Genomic DNA, 16,411 nt, shown 5'->3' with positions numbered 1-16,411 from the left:
TAGTTATTCACCACACTAAATATAATAATGAACAGAAAATTAGCATCGATACCTACAAGAGAGCAACTGTTGAATAAGTTATATCTCCACATGATAAAATGTTATTGCATGATTAAAATCACATTTTCAAATTATGAATTAAGTAAGGCTCTCTCTGTCTCTATATATATATATTTGAGAAATATTTATATATATATATAATGCAAATTTTTCTGTGGTATTCAATTTTTTTAAAACAAATGCACCAAAATGTTGACAGTTATCTCGAGTTATGGGATCGTGTGTGTTTTCGCTATATTTCTTGATGCCCTTTGTTTTCTGAATTTTCTGCAATGAAATGAATTACTTTCCAAATCTTGGAAGCAATAACATACTTTAAAAAATTTTAAAGGTAACAATTTAGAAAATACATTATTACTCTCCTTCCCAATATTAATTTACTTTTCCCCTTCTCCCCAACAAAGTGTCAACTTTGTTTACTCCAGAGAATGATCCTTCTTAGCCAGTCAGCACATGGCTTTTCCTGGCAACTGCTCCCTTGTCACCATGAAGTGACACAACTTGAGGGTGAAGCCAGCACTGAAGACACAGAGTGGAAACAATAAAAGAACTGGGCCCTTATGTTGACATTGAATCATGGCTCTTATTGTATGTGGATCTCAACCTCCCCTGGTCCTCCCAGTTATTTGAGATAAGAAAGTTCCATTTGTTTAAGCAAATTAGGTTCTCTGTTACTTGCTGGTAAAAGCATCCTAATTGATATAGTATTAATTATAGGAGATTTGTAAAATAAAGAAAATTATAAGAGGAAAATACCACATATAGTTTGATAACCTAGATATCATTATTGACATTTTGGTAAATTTCCAATTTTGGTATGTTTAATTAATGCTATATGTACCATTCTTCAGCCAATATTTCCCTTAATATTACTATGTATAATTCCACAATATTTCATTTATTTCATTAACATAATTTTAGTGGACATAATATTTCATACATTTCAGTTAAATGCTGCAGTATACTTTAAATGTTTCTAATCATTGGAGATTTCTATTGCTTCCAAATTTTTAGTTTTAGTAAGAGCACTACAGTTAACATCTTCTTCCTTAAAGTTCTGTGGAATTTATAAGTCATTTATCTGCTAAATCCCCAGAAGCAGAATTACTAGTTTGGATGTTTATAATCCCTGAACCATTTGCCAAATTTCTTTTCTAAAGAAATGTACCAATTTACAGTCCCAACAATGGATATACCAGAGTACATGTTTTACTGAATTCTCCCCAACAATATTTTAAAATTATCATTTAATTTGCTATATAGAAATTATTTCCACTTTATATTTTCATTTTTTGAGCACTAATGAGATTGAACTTTCCTTAGATAATAATGCTGCTGCTGTTGCTGATGCTTATTTTATTGAATGGTTATGTTAACGATTTTGTTTGAAAGAGCCACATAAGTTTCATATTTAATTTGTCCAACTCTGATTTATTACTATTATTCTTATTTCATATATAAGATAAAGGAATCACAATAATGTAATACCTCTCCCAACTTCACACATCTAGTAAGTAGTGAAAGTGTGTAACATGTAGGATTTGGTTCTGCAAGTTACAGAGAGCTCCAATTCTAATTCAGCACTGTTTTCTTTTTTTTCTCTTCACATAAATCCAGCAATAGTCATTTATAGCTCATTCAGTGTCTCTACAATGTCATCCTTACTTCAGGCCATGTGTATATTTTTTGCCCCACCATCCTGAAAATGAGCAGATTTTGTTCTTATGGTTATAGGTGACTGCTCCTTCCAAGCCTTCCATTCAGAAAAAGAAAGATGAACATCAAATCCCTCTTCAAGGACTTTTGCATTATATTGAAGAGGATATGCCACATGGCCATCCCTACTTGTAGAAGAAGTGAGGAATTGATACATTTATTTTTATTCTCGATACAGAAAAGAGGTAAAAAAAAAAAATAGATTGGCTTGGAATGGGTATCGAATAGGTCAAGTCTTCATTTTCCTAAAGATCATCCCCTTAACTACTCTGCATTGATAAATACACTCCATCTCAATATGCTCTGCATGCAATATACTCATCCCTTCTCCCAATTTATAAAACCTCAAACTCTGATCAAGTTACTGCATTCGGTTGAAGTTCCAAATCATGGATGATATATACAACACATCAGATTCAGGGTATCTATGTTCTAAACAGTTCATCTACCTCCAACCTCCCCAATATAAAACTATAAGAAGGAAAAAGTATAAACAGTAAAAACTCAATTCAGAAAAGGAAGGAAAGAGAAATACACCAGTCACCTATTCACATGGACAAGATATTGTAAAATGTTCCCGCTATCAAATTGGTATTTGTTCTTAGGTTGACCTCCTTGTTCTGACCTCCGATTATCTTCCTTTTACACTAAATTCCACTTTCTGGGGGCTGTGATATAGTGTCAGTTCACTCCCTGTGAAAATTCAGGGGTCTAGGAGTGCTAAGAGGCTGTTGTTGACCAGGTTTGGGTTTCCAAAAGGTAGTTCCATTGTACTGTGTTTGACAGTATTGTATTGTGTCATCATAGTTAAGCACAGAAACAAAGACGTAGAGGTGTCTCAGGGGTTTGGTTGTCCTCATTCTGTTCTGCTGTGCATCCAGCTCATCTTCCTGCTTACTGGCCCTGGACCCTGAAGACCAACAGTACCCTAGGGTATACCACTATTGTACATACAAAGAGTTTCACCAGAGGTGGCATTTTAGTTTCTTTGGCCGTGTCCTTCCACATCTAATTCCTATTTTTTAAATTCCCTTATTCTGATAATATTTATAGACGTTAAGATAGATGTGACACCAATTCCAGTGGTCAACAGAACACTGCTTATTCATGGCATTCAGTGGTAGAAAGCTACTAAAACTATTATCTATAATCACCTGGAGTCAAAATGCCTACAGAAGACAAGGTTTTGGGTGTCCAAATAGCAGCTGAATAGTACAGTTTAGTGAAAAGAGTATAAACACCACAGTGGGTTGGTTGCTTCTAAATGCACTAGAGAACTTGATGAAAGAAAATGAGTTCAGGGCTTTAAAAAGCCATAAAGACTCTATAACTGCCCTGAAAGAAGCTCTTATCTTCTGTAATCAACTGGATTTCCTATAAATCTAAATTCTAATCCAGTGGTAGGCTGAGTCACAAAGCAAACTGAATCCACAGCCTAATAAGAATTTTACGTTAAAATTAGGGCATTGATTAGTAAAAGGAGAGTAAGAGCCTCAAAACAGAGATGAGGACATCAGAAAGATTCCACTGACACTGAGGAATCTTAGATCTAAAATTCTGCCATGTTTTCTTTGCCAATAGAAGCTGTTCTTCCTCCCCAACAGGAGTTGCCTAAAGAACCTATAACGGATTCTTGAAATTATTTCCTTGCCTTTATGTTCCTCATGAATTATCATTGTTTCTCACTGCTTCTGAACTTAATTTAAACCCTGGAAGTATCCCAGGTGGGGGGAGATGGATACCAAGTGTTGACCTACTATGCACATCAAAAGAATTGCAAGTTTGTTCGTTTTTATCAGAAGATATCTGGGATATATCTGCAATGTGGAAGACATATCCTTTGGTGATCACAATGAATTACTCTCAAGTAATTCCTCTTGAGTATCAGTGGAACCCATAACTTGATTCAAAACAATAGAATATAGCAAAAGGAATGGAAGAGTCACTTGCATGATTATATGAGACTATATTATCAGATTGGAACAAGAGGTCTCTTGCTGGCATTGGCAAAGTAAGCTACTATGTTTTGAGAAGGCCTCTGTGAGGATTAAATGACAAAGAGTAAGCTGTCAGATGCTCCAGGAGCTGACAGCAGCCCCTTTCACTGTCAGCTAGGATGAAAATGGGAACCACGGTTCTAAAACTACAAGGAATTGAATTTTTCCAATAACCATGTGAGCTTAGAAGAAGACATTGTGCTACAGAAAGGAAGGCAGCTCAGCCAATACCTTTTGACTGAAGCCTTGTGAGCCTCTGAGCAGAGGACCCAGTTGAGCAGAGGACCCAGTTAAGCCATTCACATTCTCGTAACCCTCTGAAATTGTAAGATTATAAATGCTTGTTATTTTAAGTGACTAAATGTGTGGTAATTTACTATAGATCAGAAGTAGATGACTATATATGGGCGTGAACCCTAAGGGTATTAAATCAGAATGGAATGAATGTACTGTTGACTTGTATTTAATTTATTGATATGGTGTAGTTACCAGAGATTCTGGACTCAATGTGTTAGATTGAGCAGCTTGCCTAGCACTAACTTTTCTCAGTTGAGTAAAATCTGACCTCATCAGTGGATTACACTGAATGAAGTTGAGAAGCCAGACCTTACTTGGTTTACAGAATAAAGTATCAAAAGACTGAGGGAGACGAATCCTGGAGTGGATTTTTTTTTAAATATAAGACCTCCTCATCCACCCTCTTCTTCTGGCTCCCTGATGGATCTAAAGGATATTTCTTTCACAAGGGTTGGTGAAAATAATTTGGTGAAGGTAATATTAGCATGTTAGATGTCTCCATAATGGCAATTTTTTGCCATCCATTACTCAGCATGGGAGATGCTGACATTGAAATGGACTCTATGAATCCAGTGAATATGATGAGATCTAGTAGTGAGGGCTAAGATGTGACCAGAGATAAGGTGGGCATCAAAGTTGATACAATAATCAGAATGGCTTGATCCACAGAGATGTTTGGCTTTGGCTAATGGTGACTGGCATAAACAGAAAAGTTCTTGGCTTATTGAAAAGAAGCCTGACTTAAATCACAACAGTGAAGACTCATGGCTCCTTAGCTAGTTCCCAGACTGGAACCAGTTTACAGACCCAAGGGTATTTGTTCCTTGAATGAAGTGTAGCAAAAGCAGTCCATGGTGGTCCTCTTGAGGAAGAATCCCAGTATACTGCCAAAAATTTATGCTGTAAACCTTTCTAACTTTCCCCAAAGGGACCTGCATCCATTTACCACATGAAGGAAAGGAAAATATCAAATATCTTGAATTTTATTGATCTGACTCTGAACTGATGCTACTACTGTGAACTCAAAATGCCATTATACCTAGGGTAGAGGCTAATGGAGTGAATCTCACAATGGACTAATTGGGTCTCCTGATCCACCCTATCTTATTATTTTATGAGGTCCACTAAGCATTGTTGGAATGGCAAGGGGGAGAATTCCCCTCACTGGTTCCATGACATATGGAGTGATTATTCAATTATTCTAATTGAAGCCCCTAGAACTATCCCTACCTACCCAAAAAATAAACCAAAAACTCAATATTGCATTTCTGGAGGGGTTACAGTTGCAGAGATTACTGCCATTTTCAAATACTAGACATATGCAGGGATAATGATTCCCTCCACATCCTCAGAAGCCTAATCTACTTAGCCTATAGAAAAGAGAGATGGATCTCAAAGAATGACTGTCCCATTTAATCAGGTTGGATTCCTGTTGTAGCTCCTTTGCCAGATGTTTATTCACTAGTATACATTAAATTAGGTGTTTTGAGAAAATAAGTGAGTAGATATTTCCAAATGAGCAAACAGCTTGAAGATATGTATATTCCATGGAAATGCTCACTAAAGAGAGATATCAGTACAGAAAGACACTGTAATAATACAGTGGACAAAATGACCTATTTTATAGACGATGGTCAGCCTCTCTTTTCCTTGCCATTGGGCCCATGAACAAAGTGGTCACGGTGGGGAAGAAATGGAGGGTCTGCATGGACCTCCATTTGGCTATAGCCACCTTGGAGGGGACTGTTTTCCAAAAGTAGAGTCCAACAATGACCCCCCAATATGGCAACATTTACCAGGGAAACAGCCAGCAACCTGGTAGATAGCAGGTTTATTTCATCAAACCAGTTCATCATGGAAGGGGCAGCACTTTATTCACATTGAAACTGGATATAGATTTGACTCCCCTGATTACAACATTCCTGCCAAAATCACCACTATGGATTTACTGAATGGTTTAATTGCCATCATTATACCCCTCAGAGCATTGCTATTGATATGGGAATGAATTTTAAGCAAATGGAAGTGTCCCAACAGGTTCATGGTCATGTAATTCCCTGGTCTTATATTAACCATTACCGTAAAGCACTGGACTAATAAAATTGTAGAGTGATTGAAGACTTATGCTGCCATCTAAGTGATATCACTTCAAGTGGGCAAGGGTAATGTCCTCATGGATGTGGTTTATGTTCTGAATCAGCAAGTAATAGCAAGTGGATGAAACGCCTTCACTGATTCCATGGCTTATGGAGTTAAGGTCATTATTGTAAGAAAGACCTCATGGAAATGCCTAGAACTGTCTCTACCTATATGTACCTAATATATGGAGCTATTGTTTCCACAGTCAAATTCATGAGTCTCAGAATTATGTGTGGAAGGGAGGGGAAGGCAGTAGCTTTTACTTCTTACTATTACTCCTTGTATCCAGTAGTAAAACATTTACTTTCTGCCTCTAAAATTTTGGACTCTGTTAGTTTTAAGACATTATTTCACAAGGAAGAAAAACATTTATTGTGAGTCAGGCTGCCATCTCGTGCTATCGAACCACCTGAAAAAAGGATGTTAACTGTATGGGATAACCTGGTTGAAGTGATTGAGCCTCCATACAAAGGAGATATTGGGCTGTTAGGAAACGATGGGGCAGGGAGGTATACTACAGACCCTCTGTGGTATATACGAATACCCCTTTGTCCAGGTGAAAAGGTTAATCATAACACTGCAGCACCCAATATAGGTGGGGCTGGTAATGACTCACAACGAAGGTGCAGCAGCTATAAAAATGTGGCTTTCAGATCTTCTGCAAGGAGTGACTGGCCCCAGCTGCTGCACTCTAATTTCACCATCACATTCACACTGAGGTCATGCATTCTACCACCTGCTGCCAGCGGATGATTAAGCATGGCAGGGATACTACAACAGACCCCTTATTAGGATATATGGAACGTTTCTGATGGGCACCTTTGTCTCAAGGACCCCTCCTATTTAAATCAACTAAATAGGGTCTTTATGGAGTAGATTATGTGTCTACTTCTTCACCATAGCTGGGATTCATTAGAAAAACCCACTGAGGCCCAATTCAAATTCATACTCACCCAATTGTTTTAAAAACAGCCCAACTAAGCAACTTTTAGCCATTTGAAATTGACCTGCTTTCCATACCCCATGAAGCTGTGCTCAACATCTGCTCCTCTATTGATAAGCTGCTGTTAAAAGGCCCCAAGCAACTTCAGCCCCTCAGAGCTCCTGGGCCCAGAGGCTCCTGCTGACTCTGCAACATTCCCTAGATATGTAGCCTTCCCTCTGCCCCAGGAATTTGGGAAAGTTTTCCCTTGCCCTGCTTCCTCTCTGGTGGCTCTCTTACATGCCACTGCCTCTGGAAGGTTTCCTTTTGTGAGGGGCTACTCTTCCCACTACAAACCTGTCAAAGTGTTACCCCCTATAAATGGTGTGTTAATGCCATCTAGTGGACAAGTATTTTTCTTGGTCAGTTGCAAAATTCTTGAATTCAAACTCACTACAAGTTGCAAGAAGGAAAGGGTGATGACCAAGAAAGTGAAATGGGGTCCACCCACTAAATCGGCACTTAATTGTCGAAACATTCCTGGACTGTTTTTCGTGGTTGGAAACCAAGTTTAGGGTGTCTCCACGTCAGTCTGGTGAGGAATTGCACTCTATTTTTTTGTAGTCGCCCCCTGAGCCTATTTAGCTTGGATAAGAGATAGTAGAAGTATTTAGAGAAATAAAATACTAAATATTTATTAGTAATAGTATAATATCACCAGGTATTGCACTGGTGATATTAACTCTTGCAGTTAGAGGTGCTGAATTTCCTGGGGGGGGATGTCAGTCCACACACCAAGTCCTCTACTAGGTGGACCTGGTCGTTGTAAGACCTGTGGGTCTGGATCAAAAGAGGAAGAAATACATGCCTCTGGATCAAGGGCGGGCTGCCCCCAATCCCAAGACAGATGCCAAAGGAGCATCCCATGGCCGGGAGAGTGATTCTGGGTACAATAAAACAAAAGGGCATCTTTATTTTGGGGAGCCATTATGGCAAGTAAATGAGCCAACAAGGCAGTGATGACTGGTTGAGACCAGTCTGCAAAACACTACTTGAGGGAAAGGCCTTTGTAACTGGTGGGCTTACTTTTGCTAAAGTCGGAAGTATCATCCCAGTCCATCCCCTGAGAGATTTTGAGACCCCAGCCCATGGACCGAGCCAACCAAAGAGTTACTTAATGTAACTAAAGGCAATAAGTTTATGTTCCTGACTCTCCCAGGAGTCTGAAGACGGCCTCTACCCTACTGAAAGGGTGTCCCAAACCACAAAATGCTTGCTGGGTCCTATTTGTGGCTGTTTCCCATGAGGATGTCACTTGTAGAAAAAGCAGAAGCCCAAACTCCTGAGGAAGATGAAACAGAGGGAGGAGCCAGAGATGTACACGAGGAGTCTCTAAAGCAGGGGTCAGGATGGTGTCACCCACCAACACCACAGTAATTACTGGGATGATTTATCCTCTGGAAAAATATAGACAGAGAAAGCAAAAGGAAGTGCCCAAGAAGGAGGGGTCAGTTCTTTTTTGAAGGACTCATTGTTCACTTTCTTGCCCTGAGGCCCAGTCTCTTCTCAAGGACCTCACTCATGAACCAAATGAAAAAGGGGATGGCTGGCTGCATAGAATGTATTTATCAGGGAGTGAACTCTACTTAATGGGGACTGAAACTAAACAATTAGTTGCTTTGGTGTGGATGGAAAACTGGTGTCCTTGTTAAAGGACCCTCGACAAGTGATGCAGAAAGTGGACATGATCCACAGAGGAGGATTTGGACTTTGGCCAACAAATTCCTTGTTGATGTGGAGTTTCATTCTTGGAGGGCTGGCCATATGGTGGGCCTCCTAATGGCCTAACAGACCGTCAGTCATAAACTTCAGCTGAGGCCGAAGACTTCCACTATCAGTAGAGCATTGGAGTGGGCTTATCAGGCAATAGATAGTATGAGGCACAATGATTTAGCAAGCCCAGTGAGGCTGAATCCATGCAATTATTTCTCAAGGGGACTGCTGACCAATATAAGTCTTCCTTACTGTCAATTATGGCTAACACTAAAACAATTCAAGAGGTTATCAATGCCCTGAATTTAATAGAAACTCATGAAAGACAAACTCAGGGTCAAGTATTGCCTGTTAGTTCTGCAAACACCCCACCTCACTTAAACCAAATACTGTCAGTAACAGACTCACCTGCCTCCTAGGCCAAACAAGCCACCTACAGACAGGACCCCACTTAAGTATTGGGTATTGGACCCTAAGGGACAAGGCATTCCAAATTAAATGAGCTCTGGTAAATAAGTGGAGCAATTACATCCTGCAGAAGATTTCCCCCTTGGAAGCTGCCTTGCCTTCCATACCTGTCACTGATCCCCATCAATGGCAGGGTCCCACCATTCTCCACCCTTTTAGCACATTAACTATAATATGGTTATCCAACAATAAACAGCAACAGCTGACCTTAGTAGACACAGGCACCCAGATCTCTCTAATTCCAGGGAGCACTTATTCTCTAAAGGGACCCCCTGAGGAGGTTACTGATTTGGGAGGAAGATTACTCAAAGGAATGATTACTTGCTTACCTGTAAAAATTGGCCCAGAAGCTAAAAGATATCTCTGTCCTCGTTGATTCCTGGACACTCCTGGGTTGGATGAGCAGGTCTTACATGATAAATCCACTATAACATTTCAATTTCCCTAAGCTCCTAGATACTTTCTTCGACATTATACTAAGGCAGTTCTGATGTTTCAACTTCATTTAGTGGTCCATATTTCAGCCCATAAACCAAATGGAATGTTAGAGCCCTTTCTAACCCCTTAAACTACAAAATTCAATCCAGAATCTCTGTTTAGTGTGCCCATATCAGTAAGTTCAACCTGATCCAAATTTATGTTCCTTCCACCATTATCCATTATCCCTTAACTTTTAGATCTATTCCCACATGTATTCACAGATTTCTGTCTACTTAAATTGAAAAAGTTATGCAGTTCTTTTGGAGAGGAATGTACTCCTATTGAGTCACACTTTGTATTTTACCTTTCATGGGCCACACTTTGTAACTCTCCTTTCAAGAACTTCAATCTAGTTTTAGGTCTGGTGAGGAGGATCATCTGTGTATTGAGAATCAACTGCCCCAGGGGAGTCTACTGCAAGTCTGTCCAGCAAAGCAGTTTAACCTCTACAGTTGAAGATGGAAGGGCTCCTTCTACTGGCAAAGAAGACTCAGCAGAATGTAGATGTTCAATATCCCCACTTTGTCAAGATCTGCCTATATGTCCCAATTCCGATTTTTAGGATCCTATTCTTCCCCAATCAACGACCTTACTTAAGAGCAGAATACCCCGAAAGTTTTGAAATTCAACTTGCATTGAAATTCAGCCACTCACAGGATGAGGCTCTGGGTTTGGTTTTCAAAAATCTCAACTCTGTGGCTACAGGAGATAAGGGTTTATTTCAAGGCCCTTATAGAGTTTCAGGCCATTTATATGGGACTGAGCTGGGAATTCGAAGCCCTGAGCTCATCCTTTCCCTTCACTACTTTCTCCAGCCTATTTAGGAGCAAACAGCCAATCTCATTATACTCATTAATTTGACAAAAATGTTCTAAGGTATCAAATACAGAGTCATTCAGAGCCTTTACTCGAAAGTGTCAGATAAGGAGTTTCAAATATCTCTATCACCACATCATGGAAACAGAATGATTATTGCCTTTAAATCTAATTGGATTGAAGAAGCAATTCCAAAAAATCACAGAAGCACTTCAAAATATTCATCCTATAGTACTTCCAATTGTCTTAATCATTTATTGTTGCCCACAGCAAAGGAATATCTACCTAGTACTTATCACTTTTCCCTTCCCACCCATAGAAAATCAAGAGCCCAGCCACTTTCCCCCAGTCCTGATAAGGACCAGATATAGACCACTAATTCTGGAACCATTCTCAGCCTGTATTCTCTCATCAGCCCGCCTGAGTCAGGCAAGCCACCTACCACTGTCTGCAGAAAGAAGTTCCTCAGCTGTTGCCCATATATTTGCTCCACTAAAGGCACAATAGGACAAACATGGATTACTCCTTCCACGTAGGAAGCAGAACTAATTACTGTCAAACCAGCAACACCATTTGGACAATAGCCAGGATATAATCAGATTCCATATTGCTGGCTGCAGATGACCTCCAACTTTAATTCCTACTCTGTTGCTATAACCTTACTTATGTGAAAAATTCCTCTTCTCACCATGTGATACATCCATTGGTGAATCGTGCTGTCATCCTAGCTAAAGCTACAATTTACTACTGACAAGCTGTGTCTGCAAGCAACCTACCACATGCACATCACAGGAAGCCAGACAACTATATATATATATATATATATATTTCGCAAAATTTCCTATTTCAACCATTTTGAAGTGCTCTCTTCAGGGGTATAAATAATATTCACAACGTTGTCCTACCATCACTACCAACAATTTCAAAATTTCATCACCCCAAACAGAAACTCTGTACCCATTTAAGCAGTAACTCCTCAGTCCCCCAACCCCAACTCCTGGTAACATATAATCTACTTTCTGTCTCTATGTATTTACTTCTTCTAGATAATTCACACACAAAAAAATCATAAGATACTTATCCTTGTGCCTGGTTTATTTCAGGTAACATAATGATTAAATAGTGTGTGTCACTGCCATCTGGTGGTCATTTTATCCATTAATCAGCCCAGCCAAAATTTTCTTAGAACTGTACCATAGTCTGAGATGCTTAAGACTTTCTCTCCTTTCATCCTTCCATCCTTTACAGAGCCCTGACCTGAACTGTGATTTGTAGACTCTCCCAGTATCTTCCACCTTCTTCTCTATTTTCTCCCTCAAGAAATTTCCCAAATAAATTTTTGCGCATCTAATCCCATTTTTGCGATTATCTTTCAGAGGACCTGAAGTAATGCCAAGCATGGTCTGAGACAACAAGCAGAAAGATAGGGTTCAAATACTGGCTCACTCACCAGCCAGTGGGCAAAGAGGTTGCTGTACTGACTTAAGGATGTCCTTGTGGTGTTATGGTTTAGGCATTTGATAGACAATTCCAACAAGAACAGAAGAAATAGTTTGCTACTGTTAAGTCAAATTGATTCTTTGAAAGGGAATGAGAAACTGAGGACCTTTCATAAGCAATTGAAAACTAAGTATGAAGTATGAGAGCCAGAGGGCTTCTCTGGTAGCCTGCAGAGTGACCCTTATATCTCTTAGTTGAAGAGCTAACACAAATGAGCAGCAAATAGAAGCTCTCATAGTTGAAAATTGGGGTTGAAAAGCTTTAAGGTGTTTAAATGTTTAGCCAAAACATCCCTGTTAGTCAAATTAGGACCTTGGTGGAAAAACATGGAACCCTGAAACAGAATTGGGACACATGGATGAATACCACTGTGGTTAATGGTTCTGCATTCTGCCCAAATTCTCCGAGTTTCCAGAGACCCACCTTTCCCTAGTAGGAGCTTGCACATCCTTTATGCTGCAATATGCAAAGACCACTGGCCCACCAGGTAACAAGTGCCTCTACAAGACCTGCCTCCACTTCTCTCCTGCCAGCCAAGACAATAAAGGGCTAAATCCCGATGATAGGAAAGTGCTAAATCTGATAAGGGAGGAAAGAAATTATAAACTATAGGAATGACAAGAAGTAGCAAATTAGCAGGTTGGACTGATAGGAGCTGGGGGAGAATTCCTGGAATTAAATTTTGAGGTGTTTGTTCAAGGGAGCTAGAATATAAAACTGGCTACACAATAATTCATTGATTAGGACATTTTTTGGTGTCATAGCACTTAAACCTCTGACACAGTCCTTGGGATATAGACAAACTCACTACAGGGGTGGATGAAGTCCTGGCTAACACTGAGCAAAACAGAAATGTCCAAGCTGCCCTGGAAGACAGCAGAGAAATAGACACACTGAGGGACGTGATAATGCTGGAGTTGATGACTTGTGAGGCTCTAGAAACCTCAACAGAGAATTATGCTTCCCAGGAAGGCCCAGAGGACACATCACTCACAAGGCCATCAAGGATGTGCTGGTCATTTGGGTGCCAGTATCAATAAACATTTCACTGGTGGATTTCCTCTGCAGGCCAGGACTGGAGAGAGGAGAGGTAGACATAGTAATACCAGCAATAACAATCAGATGCAATGCTTAAATATGGAACATCAAGTTACAAATTGTTCTGGGAAGAACCAGCAGCAATTGTCCCATTGTTAGATGGAAGTGGTATATCCAGGACTGAATCCGAATAGAACCAGAGGCCTAAGTAAGCTCCAGGAGCTGGTAGCTCAGGCCTCAAATCATTCACAATTGTACCATTGCCCTTCTCCAAGCTCATATTGGTTCAACCAGTTGAAGGATAAAGGAAAAGTCCAAGACAGATTTATAAGTGGATTGGATCTATACATGGATACAAACCAAAATTTGATAGGAGCTGCCACATTTCAGAGGTGGCCTGAAAAGACAGTGGAGATGGCAAATATTTGTAGTGGACAGAGCTGAAAGCTCATCCCCATAGAAGGAGTAATGGCCCAAATAAGAATATAGACCAATTCCTAGGAAGTGGCAAATGTCCTGGCTCTGAGCAAGGGCTGGAAAAAAAAACAAGATTGGAGACAAGGAGTCCTGGGGTGGAGACATATGGATGGACACTAGCTGTAGGTAGGAAGTGTGTTTTTTGTATCACATGTTAGCACCCACCAAAAAAAAAAATCTATCTTAAAAGAAGCACTGATTAACCAAACAGGTAAAATTTCTCAGCCATTTGACATTAGGCAGCTTTCATCATCAGCTATATAAGAACTGAAACTTTAACTGTGGATGCATGAATGGAGCAGCCAGACTGGCAGAGATAGAGCTTATATAGACCCATCAGCATAGATTCCCACCTTTCCAGGCCTGTCTTGCCTCTGTCATATGAAAATACCAAACTAGTCAGTCCATTAGAGACCAACACTAATGCCTTAGTATGACACTATTATTGAGTGATACCAACCATCCACTTGGGAGAGGTTGACTACATCAGGCCCCTTCCAATGGTTCATTCTTATAGGTATATTTCAGGTATTGGTTTACCTTTTACCTTCTCTGCCCACACAGCCTCAATCAGCACCACTACCAGGGGCTAATAGAATGCCTAATCCATAGGCCTGGAGTCCTGCAGAACCAAGGTTTCCTCTTTACAGCATGGGAGGTACAGGAATGGGCCTAGACCTCCTCAGCCATTTGCCACCTGGTAGAAGGTTCTACTTCCTCAGGAACAAGAGGTGGGTAAGAGATCAGCTACCCACAGAGCCCTCCTGAAACCAAGGGATGGACGTGTGGTTTTCATTGATGTTTCAACAGAGTAGGGTGATTGTTGCCAAAAAAGTTTTCTGTTGTTAGTTCACCCTTTTCTCTGTTATTTGGCATTCTTTCTGTCTATACCCATTAGAGGTTCTGGGATATATGCAAGGCTAAAACGAAACCCAGAGAACTTGGTACATGTCATTCTTCAAGTCCACAGGAAGTCTGCCTTCTTTTCATCTTTCAGAGTCTCTCTATACTTGTTTCTTATGCTGGTCTTTTTCATTGTAGGAGGGAGGACCTGGGAGGAATGGGGCTACTCCCTCTTGGCAGAACCAGAACTCACCCAAAATATAATTTTACTCTCTAGCAACATCGATGTTTTCATTCCTGATATTAATTATTTCTGCTTTGTCTTTCTCTCCTTTTGTTCCTTATTGGTTGCATCAGATTTATAATTTCTATTGTGATATCTCATTTGACTTATGAGTTACTTGAAACTCTCGTACCTTTTGTTATTGATTTATAGCTTAATTGAACTGTAACCAAGATTTATGATCTCTATTCAGGCCTTTATAATTTGCGGAAACTTTTTTTATGACTCAGAATAAAGTCATTGTTTATACATATTCCAATTATGCTTGTAAATAATATGTATCTGTTTTAGTTTCCTAGGCTGCTTCAAAGAATATCAAGAAATGCATTGGCTTAAACTGTGGGAAATTATTAGCTTACAGTTTGATGTCATGAAAATGTTCAAATTAAGGCATCATCAAGGTGATGCTTTCTTTCCAAGAACTAGTTGCTAGTGATCCATGACTCCTGTACTACATGGCAAGGCATATGGCGGAGTCTGCTCCTTTCTCCTCCAGGTTTCTTTGATTTCAGCTTCTTGTTTCCATGGTTTTATCTCTCTCTCCTTTCTTCTCTCTCTCTCTCTTCATTCCACTTACAAAGGACTTCAGTAAAAGGATTAAATCCCACCCTGAAGGAGGTGAGCCATACCTTAACTGAAGTAGCCTTATCGAAAGATTTTACTTACAATGGATTTACACTAACAGGAATGCGTTAACTTTAAGAAGATGCTTTTCTGGGGATATGTAGAGGTCCAAATCAGCACAGTATTCTTCAGATATTTCATACAGTGTATAAATGTGCATTCTGTATGTATGTGTATATGTGTGTGTGTGTGTGTATTAGGCCAGCTTTGTTAATTTATTCAGATTATCTATACCTTTTCTGATTATTTTATCTCCTGTTCCTTCTATCAGTTACAAATATAAAATTATTCCCCTGTAGAATACAATATAAATCCTTGCCTTATCAAGATATATTATCTATTGGCATTTTAACCATTTTATATCCTAACACTTTGAGAATGAAGTTGAAATTAAAATATTTTCAATCAAACACAAACTGAGAAAATTCACCACCAGTAGAAATTCATTACAAGAGATGCTAAAGAATATTCTTCAGATAGAAGAAATGCTATTTCCAATCTCTCAATCAAGATGTAGGAAAGAATAAATCAACAAAATGGCCAATATGGGAATATAGCTAAATGAATAGCGACTAGTAGAAGAAAATAATAACCTGCCACATTTAAAATATACATAAAATTAAAATGCATCAAAACACTACTTATAAGAAAGGAAGGGGTAAGTGGAGTTATATTGTACTATGATCTTTGCATTTATCACAAAAGTTATAAAAAGCACCATAAATATGAGATCTTGATGAGGCAGAAATTAAAACTAAAAAATATATATGGTACTAATTCTATATATGGAGTTCTAAGTTGGCAGCTTATTTTCTTTTAGCACAATGAAAATATTAAACTATCTTCAGACTTCCATGAAGTTTATATTATTTATAGAGGAAATAGCCAGGGAGGATGGTAGCAGTTGGACTGACCTTGTCTCTGTCCTATGACTGGTGACAAGGAGGATCTTTTCTCTCCTTTAGCCACTTCCACCAT

Source organism: Tamandua tetradactyla, chromosome 1 (genome assembly GCF_023851605.1).
Source record: "Tamandua tetradactyla isolate mTamTet1 chromosome 1, mTamTet1.pri, whole genome shotgun sequence".
Taxonomy (NCBI): domain Eukaryota; kingdom Metazoa; phylum Chordata; class Mammalia; order Pilosa; family Myrmecophagidae; genus Tamandua; species Tamandua tetradactyla.
This window is presented reverse-complemented; position numbering follows the sequence as displayed.